Genomic DNA, 14,770 nt, shown 5'->3' with positions numbered 1-14,770 from the left:
GAGAAAAAGAAGACACAAGGCAGACAAAAATAAATGGAAGAAAAATCAGAATAAGAAACTAAGAATGGAAGGGAAGGAATACTTGGGGTATACAAAACCAAAAGGAAAAAAATGGAACAAAATCAAATTAGTACTTCTTCGGTTTGTGCAAAATCAAAGAAAGAAATGTGTAAAAGATTTATTGAAGAAGAAAGGCAGTGCTTATTTGATAAATTTTGGACTGAGCTTAACTGGGACCAAAGAAAAATCTTTGTAGTTAACTAGTTAGTCACGTTACCAGGGTTGTTCCAAAACGCAAAACAACGGTCGGTAGCTCTCGCAGAAGTGAAACCTTAAATTATACGCTCACGTTCAGTAATATTAAATATCCAGTCTGTAGAAAGATGTTTCTGAATACCCTTGGGTTAGGACCCTTTACTGTGCAGAGCTGGACAAAAACTAGTATCCATTCTATGCATCAGTGCAAGGAAGCACAAAATTTAAGTCACGTGAAAAACAACCCTCATCAAATAGATATTGATTTCCTAAAGAATTTTTTTAACCAGTTACCAAAATTGCCTTCACATTACAATAGGGTCAACTCTTCAAAACTTTATTTGGAGCCTGTTTTTAAATCATTAAGCCAGCTTTATCAATTATATTTTGAAACGTGTAAAAATGCAGATAGAAAACACCTTTCAAACAAAACATTTTACTGTCAATTCAATGATAGTAATTTGGCAATATGTCAACCGAAAAAAGACCAGTGCGATATTTGCGTCGGTCATACTGTTGGGAATATTAGTGATGATCAGCACTTAATTCACATTCAAAAAAAAGATAGAGCACGAACAGAAAGGCAAAATGATAAAGCTTCAGCTCAGGAACAAAACTGAATTGTTCTTACTATGGACCTCCAGGCGGCTAAAATTTGTCCGAATGTTCAAGCAAGCAGTGTGTTTTTCAAGACTAAATTATGTGGGCACAATTTTACGGTGTACGATATTACTAGCCATCATAGTACATGTTATTAGTAGAGTAGCTTCTGCGTTTACCTCATGCATTATTGATTATTTAGACAGACACTGCACCAACAAAAAGTTACCTGTTATTATATATTCAGACGGTTGCACCTATCAAAACCGGAACAAAGTCTTGGCCAATGCATTGCTTAATTATTCCATTAAAAATAAGATTTCTGTAACTCAAAAATTTCTTGAACGGGGTCACATTCAAATGGAGGGTGACTCCGTACACAGCTGCATTGAGCGGAAGCTCAAAAACAGAGACATTCACCTGCCAAGTGACTATATTTCAGCCAACAGAAAAGCAAGAATTAAACCATTCCCATACGAAGTTGTGAAATTAGGGTATGACTTTTTTAAAGACTATTCAAAAAGTTCTTTTTTGAAGTATACAAATATTCGACCAGGTAGGAAAGCCAATGATCCTACAGTCACGGATATTCGTGCTTTACAAATTAGATGGAACAATTCAATACAAATTGCTATTTGATGATGAATGCAAAACACTACCCTTATGGCCTAAGAAAATATCCGAAGTAATACTTAATTATCCACAGCTTAACAAATCCAACATTCCGATAAAAATATAAACATTTACAAGAACTTAAAAATGCGATACCGGATGACTGTCATAGTTTTTATGATACTCTGCCATGTAAAGAAGATAAATTATTCATATGTAAAGCACTAATTATTTTTAATTAATATTTGTTTAATTACGCCTAATTTAAAATAAAAACTTCAGGTTTGTATCTATATTTAATGAAATCCTCCTATCTTATAAAAGCTATGCCAATAACTCCTATGTTACAAAAACACCTTAAAAAAGAATTTTTTCCTACAAATTACATAAAAGTTGTTTCACTTAAACTAAATAAATTCCATCAATAATGTTCTAATAACTTTGCACTTAAAAATTATTAAATTAATTTTTTAAACGTTTTTTTTTTCCTCCTGTAAAATTCTGGTTTTTGCATATAGGAGGTATTGGTAGTAAACAGTCGCAATATAGGCGGAAGGTGCCGGTAATAGAGATGATACAAAATATTAGGAACAGTTCTTTTGGAACAGTTATTAATTTTTCATAACCGTTCCGTATTAAATTAAATTTTATATCGTGTCAAAGTTGTTTTAACAATCTCGGTTGGAACTGTTATTAAGTAACAGGAATTTGGAACTGTTCCGGAATAGAAACAGGAACGTAACGGAACAGTTCCAAAAAAATACTAGTCTGTACCATCCCTAGCCGGTAGGGATATACGATAAATGACACTTTAAATGTCATGCATGTCAATTAGTGGTTACCGGTCATACCTTTTAATGGTTTCGAAAACTGTCTATTAATTCACCGGTTAAATTAACCGGTTAATCGAACATTTTTCGGTAGATCCCAGATTGCCGTTGGGTAACTTAAACATTCGGAAACGCTTCGGTTGATTTTCTTAGAATGTGTTTGACAGTTGGCAGCTTTAATAATATCGCTTCCTGTTTATGTTCATATTTTTTAAATTTTTGAAAAGATTGAAAGGTTGCCACTGTTTTGATGTTTAAGTAAAAACCAAACAAAAACAACCCAGCTCCATTTTAAGTATCTCAGTTTGTCACTTTTATAGTCGGCACCTTTATTAATGAAATCATTATATTAAAAAAAATTGTATTAAAGTTTTATGTTATTCTTCTACCATTCTCATTCGACCCTCAAAATAAAGTTAAAATATCCACAAAAATTAAACTGAAAATTGAGCAACAAATTTACAAAAGCTAAGGTGCCAAAAATACAAAACTAGGTTAGGAATCCTAGGAAGAATCTATTTGACCGAGATTCCACCTTAAAATCTTAACCGGGATGATATGGATTCGATACCTCGTCGGTCGCAACCAGCTGATTTCACCGGCTAATTTTGAAACGTGATGTTTTTTGTACCGGGTTAATTCTGAAACGGCTCGGTTAATGCCGGTGCAACCAGGACCTGGTTGCCAGTGTTCCCTCATAACACGAATCTAATAAAAATATTATGGAACTCGAGTTTTCCATTAACTTCATGGCTCTGTTAATAGCTCATACTTCAGCTCAGAAGATGTTGCGTTGCTTAGGGAGTTTTTCCTGTATACTTCATAACCTCCCAAGGATCACAGTAGGCTTCAATCCCTATGGTATGGCTTGAGCCTGCTGCGTTTTGGAGCTTTATTCTGCTTGGGGGGATGGCCTGATCTGCGGCTTTCAAAATTGTCGAGGTTTTTTGCTTCTTTGTAATTGACCCTTTCTAGAATAGACTTGTATTTTTTCTAGTCAGCTTTCTTGGTGTTCAGACCTTCAGATCTTGTTGAAGTGATAATAGGAAGTTTCCGCTGCATTTCCTCTGATTTTTTTCTGTCCAGCAGAAAAGTCTCTCTGAAAGAGATGGTATGGTTGATGAGAATTGCCACTCCGCCGTAGTCATCATCTCTATCTGAACGTATACATGTGGATGTATTACGTTTTTCATTTAGGTCTCAGTTAAACATATTGCTGCAGGGTTATAAAGGGTGTTTTTTTTAGAGGCAGAGAACTTTCATTGGGCAACACTGTTTTTTATGACAGCCGACCTGACAGTTCTGGGTTATTTTTAGATTAGTTTGGTTTGGCAATTCATCATGAACAGACTCACGCCGGAGCAACGTTTCCAAATTGTTTAAATTTATTTTGAAAGACATGGTTCTATTCGAGAACCACATCGGGCATTACGTGAATTTTATGGTGCTTATAATCGTCCTTCAGAGAGATTAATTCGAGAAACTGTTGATCGTTTTCGCAATACTCTAGTCGACAATACGCATCCCGTAAGATGCTGTACAGTGCGCACGCAACAAGCGATAGCTGCTGTGCAGCATAGTGTTGATAATGATCCAAATGTGTCAATTGGTCGTCATTCTCAACAAGTGAACTTATGTCCATCCACTTTATGGAAAATTTTGCTCAAAGATCTCGGATTGGGAGCATATAAAATTCAACTTGTCCAGGAGTTGAAACCCCAGGATCATCTTTTGCGCCGTACATTAGCTGAATGGGCGGAAGGAAAGATTGCTGTTGATCCACGATTTCATATGAAAATTTTGTTCAGTGATGAAGCACACTTTTGGTTAAATGTCTATGTAAATAAGCAGAATTGCCGAATTTGGGGGGATGAGAATGCACGAGCTATTGGCGAAAAACCGTTACATCCAGAAAATCTAACCGTTTGGTGCGCTTTATGGGCCGGTGGAATCATTGGTCCTTATGTCTTCAGAAATGCTGATGAGCGATACAGAAACATGATAACCAACTTTTTTGTGCCTCAAGCCGTTGCAGGCGTTGCCGAAATGTGGTTTCAGCAGGACGGTGCCACGTGCCATACAGAGCGCCAAACAATTAATTTACTGCAAGAGACATTCGAGCAACGAATAATTTCAAGGAATGGACCTGTAAACTGGCCAGCTCGTTCGTGCGACTTGACGCCATTAGATTATTTTCTTTGGGGCTATGTTAAGTCGCATGTCTACGCTGATAAACCCGAAATACTTGAGCACTTGGAAGGCAACATACGACGCATGATTGCCGAAATACAGCCTGCAGTACTGGAAAGAGTGTGTGAAAATTAGACCTCTTGATTACGCCACGTACGCGCCAGCCGTGGGGGTCACATGCCCGAAATCATTTTTAAATATTAATGCCAAAAAAAATTCTTTAATATAAAAACAAATTCGTTCATATCAATAAAATATTTTGTGTTTAATTTCAATTTAAAGTTCTCCGCCTCTAAAAAAAACACCCTTTATTTATTGGCAAGAGCTGCCAGTTTATCACGATTAGTATTATAACTACAGATGTTTCAGTGTATTATGCTGCGTACCTTCTGTGTTGTAGATTTGTACTGATGGTTATTTTGTGGGATCCCTTGGAAATTATCGTGTTATGTTACGATTTTTTAAATAAATATTTTACTTACTGATGAATGGCGTACTTCAGAGGTACGTCTAGATCTTCCCGTGCCTTTTCTCGTTGGTAGTCTCTTCCAGTTTTTTCTGTTTTTTTTTCTTTGCTTATAAGTTGATGTTTTCTTTTCTTAGGTATTCTATGATTTTGTGCATGGTCATTGACGCTGGTTTTGTTAGAATGTTCTTGATGCCTACTGGTCCTAATAGTTCCTGTGTGGCTTGCAAGTAGTTTTCCTTGCATTGATTTTCCCTGAAGGTACAGTTGAAGATGAGATGATTTAGTGCTCCTTTTTGTCCACAAATACAGTTTGGGTCTTCTTTGACATGTATTTTTTTAAGTGTTCTGGAGTGGTGCAGCCTGTTTTCATACGAATGAGTGAACGGCTTTGCGCCTGTTTGTGTATTTGGCGTTGTTAAGCCATGTTTCTTTTTGAAGTTTTGGGCTGTATTTGTGCGTAGCTGCCACCTTTTCCCTATTCAATTGTCGTATATGACCATCTATTTTCACCATTTTTTTAAAATTAGTTTAAGGAATCTTAAATGATGGATTTTATTTAGTTGTTCTATGGTATTATTTTGTCTTCCTTCTGCTGCAAGTTTGTCCGCTGTCTCATTTCCTTTTATTCCAGTGAGGCTCGTTATTCATATTAACTTGATGCTGTTGTTTTCAATACTTAGTTACTTGATTGGTGCTTAGTGTTATGTAATATGCATCTTTTCTGATTTCTATATTTGATATTCTTTCTAGCGCACTCAGTGAGTCTGTTATTATGACTAACTAGGTTTTCTGTAGCGAAAAGAGTCTTATTGCTTCTCTGATGGCTAGTTTCCGCTGTCGCGATGGTATAGTCGTTTACTATTTGACTATATTTTGTCTTTGTTGTAAGAAAATGTTTATTTTCTAGTACGTTAACTTCTGGCAAGTAGAGATGATTGTATTCGTATGATTCGTACCAATGATACGAATCTCATTTTATTGTCGACTCATACGAATAAAAACCTTTTCGTATTCGTATAAATTCGTATCGCACCGAACAGTTCTACCGAATTCGTTTAGGCTGTATTGGCAATCGCAACTCGTATGTATCGTATTAAACATATTCGTACTATTGGCATCATGTTATATAAAAACATTTATACAAATGTTCTATATGCTGCATGTGAGGGCATCCCTTCACATGCCACATGCCCTCATCATACGTATGTCACGGCGTATTGTATATATCTACGATTCAATTTTAGTACGAATAATACGAATGTTTTGATACGAATTGCTAAGTTAGTACGATTCAAATATTAATAAAGATATGAATCACCCAACTTTGTACAAATACAAGTACTGAATAGACTTGTATTTTTTCCAGTCAGCTTTCTTCGTGTTCAGACTATATACGGCCGTCGAAATACGACGCGAGTCCATTGTATTTGAGGAAGAAAAAGAAGACTATATATTTGTGTTCTGTGGTTCTGACCTTCAGACCTTGTAGAAGTGATAATAGGAAGGAAGTTGATATCCGGTTATTAATAGTGGGTTATATATGAGGCCATTATTTGCAAAACTTGCTAATCGACAAAATCATGGAATTTTTTTTTTTGCTAAGTTTATTTAAATTTTGAAGGGGAATCAAATGATAAAATCAGAATTTTTTAAAAGTCTCTTTTTAGCATGTAAATACTGAGAAGAAAATTACAGTTATATGCAGAACTAGCTCTTTGCTTTGACGTTTTACTTGCAAAACTCGCTCCTTGTTTTGACACCAATGAAATTAACTTGTTAAATCACGTGATTAACACGCGGTAGTAGCTGTTGTAGGGTTGTTTACAAACATTTTTTTCGGAACGGCATTTAAGTATTAATAGTATATAAGTAACAAAATTAGCCAAGATCTTTTGATATTAGCGTGTTGTCAGGGAGAAAAACCAAAAAGGGGGAAATCTAGTCATGCTGCAGTGTCAATAAAATACCACGTTCGTCTGAGTAAAGGATTTTTTCAAACTGCTTAAAAATCCTGAACCCAACACAACTTACTTTTCATTTGACTGCCAGAAAAACTTGGCACTGCCAAGACTACCTGATCAAGCAGCATATTTTAGCCAGCAAATCAACTACAATAATTTTACCATTGTCGCTGGAACTTCTAAAGATAAATTAAGGCCAATCAATATGTTTTCTTACTAGTGGACAGAAATTGATTCCCGCAAAGATTCTAATACAGTTGCATCAGCTTTGCAACATGCTCTAAATAATTTTGATTTTGATCCCAGTATAGAATCAGTTCGTTTGTTCGCTGATGGTTGCGGCGGACAAAACAAAAACACGAATATGATGGCAATGTTGGCTTATTGGCTTCTAGAAGAAGCGCCGAAACATATTAAACAAATTGAACTGATTTTTCCGATCGTCGGTCATTCCTTTATTCCGCCTGATCGTATCTTCGGCCTTATAGAAAAAGATATTAAAAAAATGCCTGTTATCGTCAAAATTAGTGACTACGATGATTTAATTAGAAAGCATTCCATAGTTATATTGGCTGGTGACTTTAATATTAACTTCACTGATGTAAGCTTGCCATCATATCATACATTCCTTTTAAGTATATTGGAATCTTATGACTTGAAGATGCATGTTCTTTCACCCACACGTATAACATCCTCATCTGCAACTACTATTGATTATTTGTGTACAAATTTAAATGATTTGTCATGTAGAGTACTCTCATCTGGTATTTCTGACCATTCTCGCTAGGATTCCATGCAACACTGTATTTCCTTCATCTCATTATATAGGAAGAATTTTCAGCAGAGCAAATTTTAATGCTTTTTCTTCTACTGCAGCTTTGATTAATTGGAATGCAGTTGAAATGGCTCCTGACCCGTTTACTTTGTTATTTCATGTACTATGTGACAAGATCAATCAGTGTTTTCCTTAAAAGAGGCTTAAAATGAAAAATAGAAAACCACGGGTGACAGCAGGCCTCAGAACTTCAGCTAAAAACCTCCGTTTTTTGGCTAAGCTGTGCAAGTTTACAACTAATGCAAACATTATTCTTTATCATCAGAAATATCGTAGTCTATATAGAAAGACGATAAAAGCAGCTAAGGTTAAATATTATAGTGACCGCTTGAATATGTCCTCAAATAGGCAGAGAGAATGTTGGTCAATTATAAATGACTTCAGGCATTCTCACAAGAAAGTTTCAGAACCAGAAGTAAGACCAAATAGTTTAAATGATTATTACTGTAATATTCCTCATTTATTGCTCAAGGATGTGAATACTAATATTGATCCTTTGCATTATATTCAACAAGTGTCAGTTCAAAATTCTTTTTTCTTTTATCCTGTTAGCCTTACTGATGTTAGAGATGCAATTAAAAGCTTAAAAAACCATAAATCAGCTGGAGCTGATGGAATATCATCAAAATTACTACTCCTTTTGCCTGACTCAGCATTGAATGCCTTAGCCTCTGCCATAAACAATTCCTTTCATAATGGCATCTTTCCAGCATGTTTGAAGGAGGCAGTGGTTATCCCTCTTTATAAGGGTGGAGATGTGAGTGAGCCTTGTAATTTCCGTCCAATTTCTATATTATCTACCCTCTCCAAGATAGTTGAAAAACTTGCAAAAATCAGAATTTTATCTTTTTTGCAACATAATTGCATTTTATCTGCAAATCAGTTTGGATTTCAAACGGGAAAAGGGACTCATGACGTTGTTTTCGGCTTTTTGGAGAGTGTCTATGTGTCCTTAAATTCTGGAGAGTCCGCGGCGGCAGTGTTTTGCGATTTATCCAAGGCATTTGATTGTGTAGATCATGGAATACTGCTGTCTAAGCTCAATAATTATGGCTTTAGAGGTGTGGCATTGCAATGGCTGGAATCCTATCTGTCTAATCGTACCCAAAGAGTTACAGTATCTGGATGTTTAACCGATTCCAGATCCCTTAAAACTGAAGTACCCCAGGGTTCAGTGTTAGGACCACTATTATTTTTGCTCTATGTAAATTATTTGGGTTCATTAAAACTGCAGGGCAAAGTGGTTCAGTTTGCTGATGACCACCATTTTATGGAATCATAGAGATTCTGATAATGTTAGAGCCCAGGTTTTTAAGGATCTTAAGATTTTATAGGAGTGGTGTGCTGCAAACAGGCTTGTATTTAATGTGGGCAAAACCTTTATTATGGGATTTAAGTGTGACGTTCAGGGCCTTATGTTTAGTAAAAACTCCCCCTTGCAAAACAAAGAAAGCTGTAAGTTCCTTGGTATTACCATTGATGATCGCCTTCGCTTCGAAGATCATATCCTAAATCTTGCATCAAAATTATCCTCTGGATGCTTTGCAGTAAGAATGGCGGGGCATGAGCTGGGAGGGGTAGTTGCACGTTCAGTGTACTTTTCTCTTATTGAGTCCCACCTTCGTTATGGCTTGCCTTTTTGGGGTTTAAGCAACAAGGGATTATTAAACATAATTTTTGTGATTCAAAAAAAGGCAGTTAGATACCTATGTTCCGCTGGGTTAAGAGATTCTTGTAAACCTCTCTTTATATCTCAAAAAATCCTAACTCTTTTTTCTCTTTTTATCTTAGAAACAGCTACTCTTATTCATAAATGTCCTAAACCTTCCTCTAACACTGGTCATATGACTCGCCAGGTTAACGATTTTCCCTTACCAATCCCTACATCCTCCCTCACCAAGAACTCACTTATATACCTTAGCAAAAAAATTTACAACCATGTTCCTCTATGTATCAGACAAATTTAGAAGTTAAGAGATTCAAAAAGGAATTAAAATCACTTTTATTATCCAGGGCATATTATAGCCTTGACGATTTTTTGAATGATACCTTTTAACCTGTGCTCTGACATCATTTTAGTGTTTTAGTTTTGTTTCCTGTTAAATAATTTAATTTGCTTCTTCTAAATTCTGTTTTATTGACAGCTTTACTTATTTTTTAATGAAATTTATCAAAAAGATGCTTTTTTTTTTCTCAATCTGTTTTGTTATGATTAATTTTGGTAATGTGTGTAAATTTTATGGTAAAGTGTTTTAGATGTTATGTTTGTTTGAAATTTGAAATTTAAAGTGAATTTGGAATTTTTTAGTTTTTAGGATGCTTGTACACAAGATTTTGTTGTCTTACGTAATATAGCACATTTTCCTTCTTTCTTTTTTTCTTTCATTCCACTATACGGAAAATCGGTATCGATTGGGATGTCTCTGATTGGAGAACACAAGCAAAACGTGTTATTAAGCTGCCTAGTTCATGGCACTTTGAATTTAATAAGGCAAAGCGGTTTATTTTTGTAAAAAAAGATAAAAATGTTCTGATCCGAGGTGAGCCCAATTACAACAATGCTATTGGAAAAGCTAAAAGTATTTGTAAAAAAAATGTTAGCCTTTCTTCAATGGCTCCTCTGAAATTACCACTGGGAAAAGAACTTAAGGGGGATAAAAGGAACTATTAATGGTCTCCTTTCCAAACTACGGAGAAAATTGGAGAAGCCTTCCGGAACTTAAAAAAACACTTAAAAAAAGATTCTGCCTCACCAGAAGAAACCGTTGATGGTTAGGATTTTTTCTTCTGTTTTTTTCTTTATATATTTTTTTAAATAAGTATCATTAGAAATGCGAATTTCAATGTTTTATTTGTATGACAAAATAACTTACTTTATTGAACTAATTACTATTTTTTTTTCAATTTAAGGTACCTATGTATTTTCAAAACTGGTTATTTGCAATAAAAAACCCTGTTTTTTAAAAACTTTGCAATTATGTTAGGCTGAAATCTCCTAAATTACATTTCTAAAGGTCATAAGCAACAATTATAAAAACCTTTCAATTGCGAGAAAAATACTACAGGGCCTTTAATCGTTTTTTTCGATTTCCCAAAAAAGGCTTACGAGCAAAAAGCAAGTTTTGCAAATAATGACCTCATATGCAGATACGGATAGTAGATACAACTTTACTCGCAAGTATTGTTGGCATTTGAAACGAGCGAAGTCAGTTGTCAAAGAGAACAGACATTGCTTAATTTAAGTGAAATAGAGATGGCGCCACAAAAGGCAGTCAAATGACAATTTTTTTCATTGTCAAATAGTTAAATATAGTATTGATTAATTACGCTGGGTTCAAATAAAAAATAAAATAAAAAAGTTAGTTAACTCACGATGAAAAAAAAGGTAATTTAGTGGACTGTAAACACTTAATGAGATTAACTAAAAAACTTGGAAAACGCTGTTGCGAGACCTTACCTTCTATTATCGGTGGCCGAGATTTGCGAATTATCTACACTTTCACGCTAGCGATTTTTCGGTGTTGAGTCGCGACTCTAAACTGTTTGACGCTTAAGCCCTGGTTTCCTCAAAAGCGGTACCGATAAATTGCGGCCGCAATAATGCGTTGAATGACGTCATAGAAAACTGTACTATGCACATCATTAGCAATGGTTTTTAAGGATGCGTTGGTGGTCGCCACAACGCAATATGACTGTACCGGCATGTGTTGTGACTTGTTGTGATTTCGTTTATTTTTTTATTATAAAACTGATAAAATAGATATTTATGTTTTATATTACAAAGTTAACGTTATATAATGGTGTTTTTTTTAGGGTAATGTGTTCTGGTATAAAACACCATGAATGGACAAGTGAGCAGGATAAAATATTGATAGATTTTGTTAGAAATCATGAATGTTTATATAATGTTCAATGTAAAGATTACAGAAAAACCCAATTAAAACAGAGTTTATGGACGGAAATAGCCCATATACTACAAATAACGGGTAATACAATAATACAACTTCTCATTACCATAAAAAATATATGTATATTTTTAATATATTACATTGTTGTGATTGATTTAGTTTTCTCGGTAATGCTGTTCCTGCCATGCTACAGCACCGGGTCCATTAAAATACGTTTAAATGTCTCACGAATTTGAACTGGTATATTTGCCCCGCGTACGTTGTTGTGAATTAGTGGAAGTAAATTTTCTGTAGGAAGTGAGTATTTCTCTGTCCTATTAGTCACTGTCGGAAGAATATTTGCTTCTCGCAGAAGATTATATAAAATACAGGCACACATTATAAGTTTATCCGTGGTTTCCGGACGCGTAGCAATTGGCTGAAAAAATATCCGAAAAAATGCACAAAGAATGCCAAAGGTATTTTCAGTTGTTCTGCGAGCTCGGGAAAGTCGGTAATTATAGATTGCTTTAGTTTTATCAGATACTGATTGATTTCGTGGATATGGTTTCATGAGATGCTCATGAAAAGCAAATGCCTCATCGCCGAGAATAACATGGGGCACCAGCATATTCATGCCAGGCAATGGTTGTGGCGGTGGAATATTAAATTCTTTTTTCAGAATTGTTTTTCCAAATCTACTTTTTAAATATATGCCTAAAATGAAATTTATTTTATTAGAAAAATTATAAATTATATTCCTTGTTTGCATTTTACCTGCATCTCCTTCTCTGCCGTACGATCCTATGTCTACTGCAACAAATTTATTATCTGCATCTACAAGTGCCAACATCACTACAGAATGAAAGTTCTTGTAGTTGAAGAAAGTGGATCCACTATTTTTTGGAGCCTTTATCCGAATGTGCTTACCATCAATTGCTCCAACACAGTTCGGAAAATCCTAAAGAGATCTGAATTTCGTAGAGATGGTTTTGAACATTTCCTCTGTTGGTTTTGGCATTACCAAAGTAAGCATTCTTGCAACAATGGATTCAGCAACCTGCCTTATTATTACACTAATCCACGAATGGCATATTCTAAACTGAAACGCCAATGATCGAAATGATTCTCCTGTAGCCAAAAACCTAAAAAAATAACATGTAGTAATTTAGAGCACTTGCCTCTTTGTTTTTATTTTTATATTTATAGATAATGACTGCAGCAAGAGATGGGGATATGTAAGAGATTATTACATAAAGAGACGAGGCAAACCTAGCACGGGTTCGTCTGAGGAAGCAGCAAAGAAAAGATCTGAGCAGCTGTCATTTTTAGATAGTATCTCTTCAGGCAAGAGAAGGTAAATTTATGTTACCTTATTTTGCTGATAATACAAACTTTATTATATTTTCAGCACTCTCAGCAACATAGAAAATTCTGAATTCCAGGAGAGTGTAAAAAATAGCACGGCTCATTGCAGTAAAGAGAGCAACAACATAGAGCAACAACAGTCTGAATTACTTACTGTAGACGACACTAGTAGCAATATTTTAGATATTCCAGAAAATGGAGCTGAAACTAAGAAAACTCCAAAAGTTACTAAACGTAAATGTTCAACTACATACACACCTGCTGATCAACGTTTGAAGATATTAAGACAAATAGCTGAAAGGCAAGATCAAAACAAAATGGAAAAGCAGGATGAAAATGATTTATTATTTGCATCCATAGCAAAAATAACTAGCAAGCTGCCAAAAATCGTTCAGGCTAGGCTTCGAATGCAAATTGGAAATTTAGTTGGAAATGCAGAGATAGAACATCTATCACCATTGCCAAGTGCTGACTATGGGCGTGGACCATTATCAGCAGGTAGCTCAACATCATACAGTACATTTGTTTCCGATGATTCTGTAACACCAATAGGAGCATCCGCTACTTTAGTATTGGCGGAGCCCAGCCAAGAGTATTTTATAAATTTGTAAATTTATCAAAACATGTGTATTTACCAAAACATACATGCTACTTTACTTTACTGTATTTGTGTTTGATGTAGTTAGTATTAATGAAATACATACCTTAGAAGCAGGCATAATTTTTGCTCAGGAGTCAATGGATTTTGAACACGATTTGTTGGTTTTGAAGAAAGATCATCTTTTATATATCCCAAGACATAATCAAATAAGACTGGTGTCAAACGAAAATATTCCCTGAACTTATTTTCGTTAGTATATAGATGGCGACAAATCAAAATTTTGTAAGTACCCTCTGTAGTTCTTTTCTTAAAAAGGTCAGATTCACTCCTTCTATGTATCTCTTCATCTAATTCCTCTCCATTTAACACTACCAAAAGAGCAACATCGAGATCGTCCATGTCGATTGTTTTTAACGCAAAACGGTACTGGCGACGCTTTCTGAGTTTACACATTTATTTGCCGCAATTAATAACCCTGATTTTTCCACCGCAATCTGTCGTCATTCAACGCATTATTGCGGCCGCAACTTATCGGTACCGCTTTTGAGGAAACCAGGGCTTTAGAGCTCGAATGAATCGCGCACTGTTTAAGGCCTCAAAACGAGGTGTTGAAATTCAACAAAAAAATAAATTATTTAAACAAATGAAATACATCCTTAACAAGGTGAGTCAACCAAAGGCATTAAATTTAACTAAAGAAAAATACCGAGTGATAAAAGAACATGAATTAATATGAACTAAATAAACTAAATGAAAATTAAATGAAAACTTAACATATAGAGTAAATTGAGATTCTGACTTTATTTAAATAGCGCCGTAGTCAATGTTGATAAGTATTTTTTAGAAATGTTATTTGCATTTTTGAATTTACCGGATTACTAATTATAATGAAAAGTATTTCTAAAAATCAAAGACGCTAACCTGAATCGCTGCGAAATCTTTTTATAGACATAAGCACTTCTGCGGCTTATAACGCAACATCCAATTTTTGCTGATCAATTTGAAGAGGTCGGAATCAATTTGAAGATACAAATCTTATATATAAGTCTCACCCAACAAACAAGTCCTCTTTATTAGATCATTAATGGTGAATGTTAAATGTATTATCGATATAAAAGCTTATATCGGCCTTTGTACCAGCCGTACACAAAATTGTGATCTG

The 14,770-nt window shown here is 35.0% G+C and overlaps 1 long non-coding RNA gene across 2 annotated transcripts; it reads right to left on the bottom strand.

The window, feature by feature from the left end:
* Nucleotides 1-11,828: 11,828 nt before the first annotated feature.
* On the bottom strand, nucleotides 11,829-14,766 carry LOC126750203 (uncharacterized). Of its 2 annotated transcripts, none has more exons than XR_007665637.1 (3): nucleotides 13,712-14,766; nucleotides 12,417-12,784; nucleotides 11,829-12,356 (listed from the first exon to the last, which is right to left on the bottom strand). It is a non-coding gene; the product is annotated as an uncharacterized LOC126750203 (long non-coding RNA). The 2 variants fall into 2 exon arrangements; XR_007665638.1 differs by having other exon boundaries at nucleotides 14,530-14,766.
* Between the last annotated feature and the right edge of the window lie 4 nt (nucleotides 14,767-14,770).

Source organism: Anthonomus grandis, chromosome 2 (assembly GCF_022605725.1).
Source record: "Anthonomus grandis grandis chromosome 2, icAntGran1.3, whole genome shotgun sequence".
In the NCBI taxonomy this organism is placed as follows: domain Eukaryota; kingdom Metazoa; phylum Arthropoda; class Insecta; order Coleoptera; family Curculionidae; genus Anthonomus; species Anthonomus grandis.
This window is presented reverse-complemented; position numbering and strand designations above follow the sequence as displayed.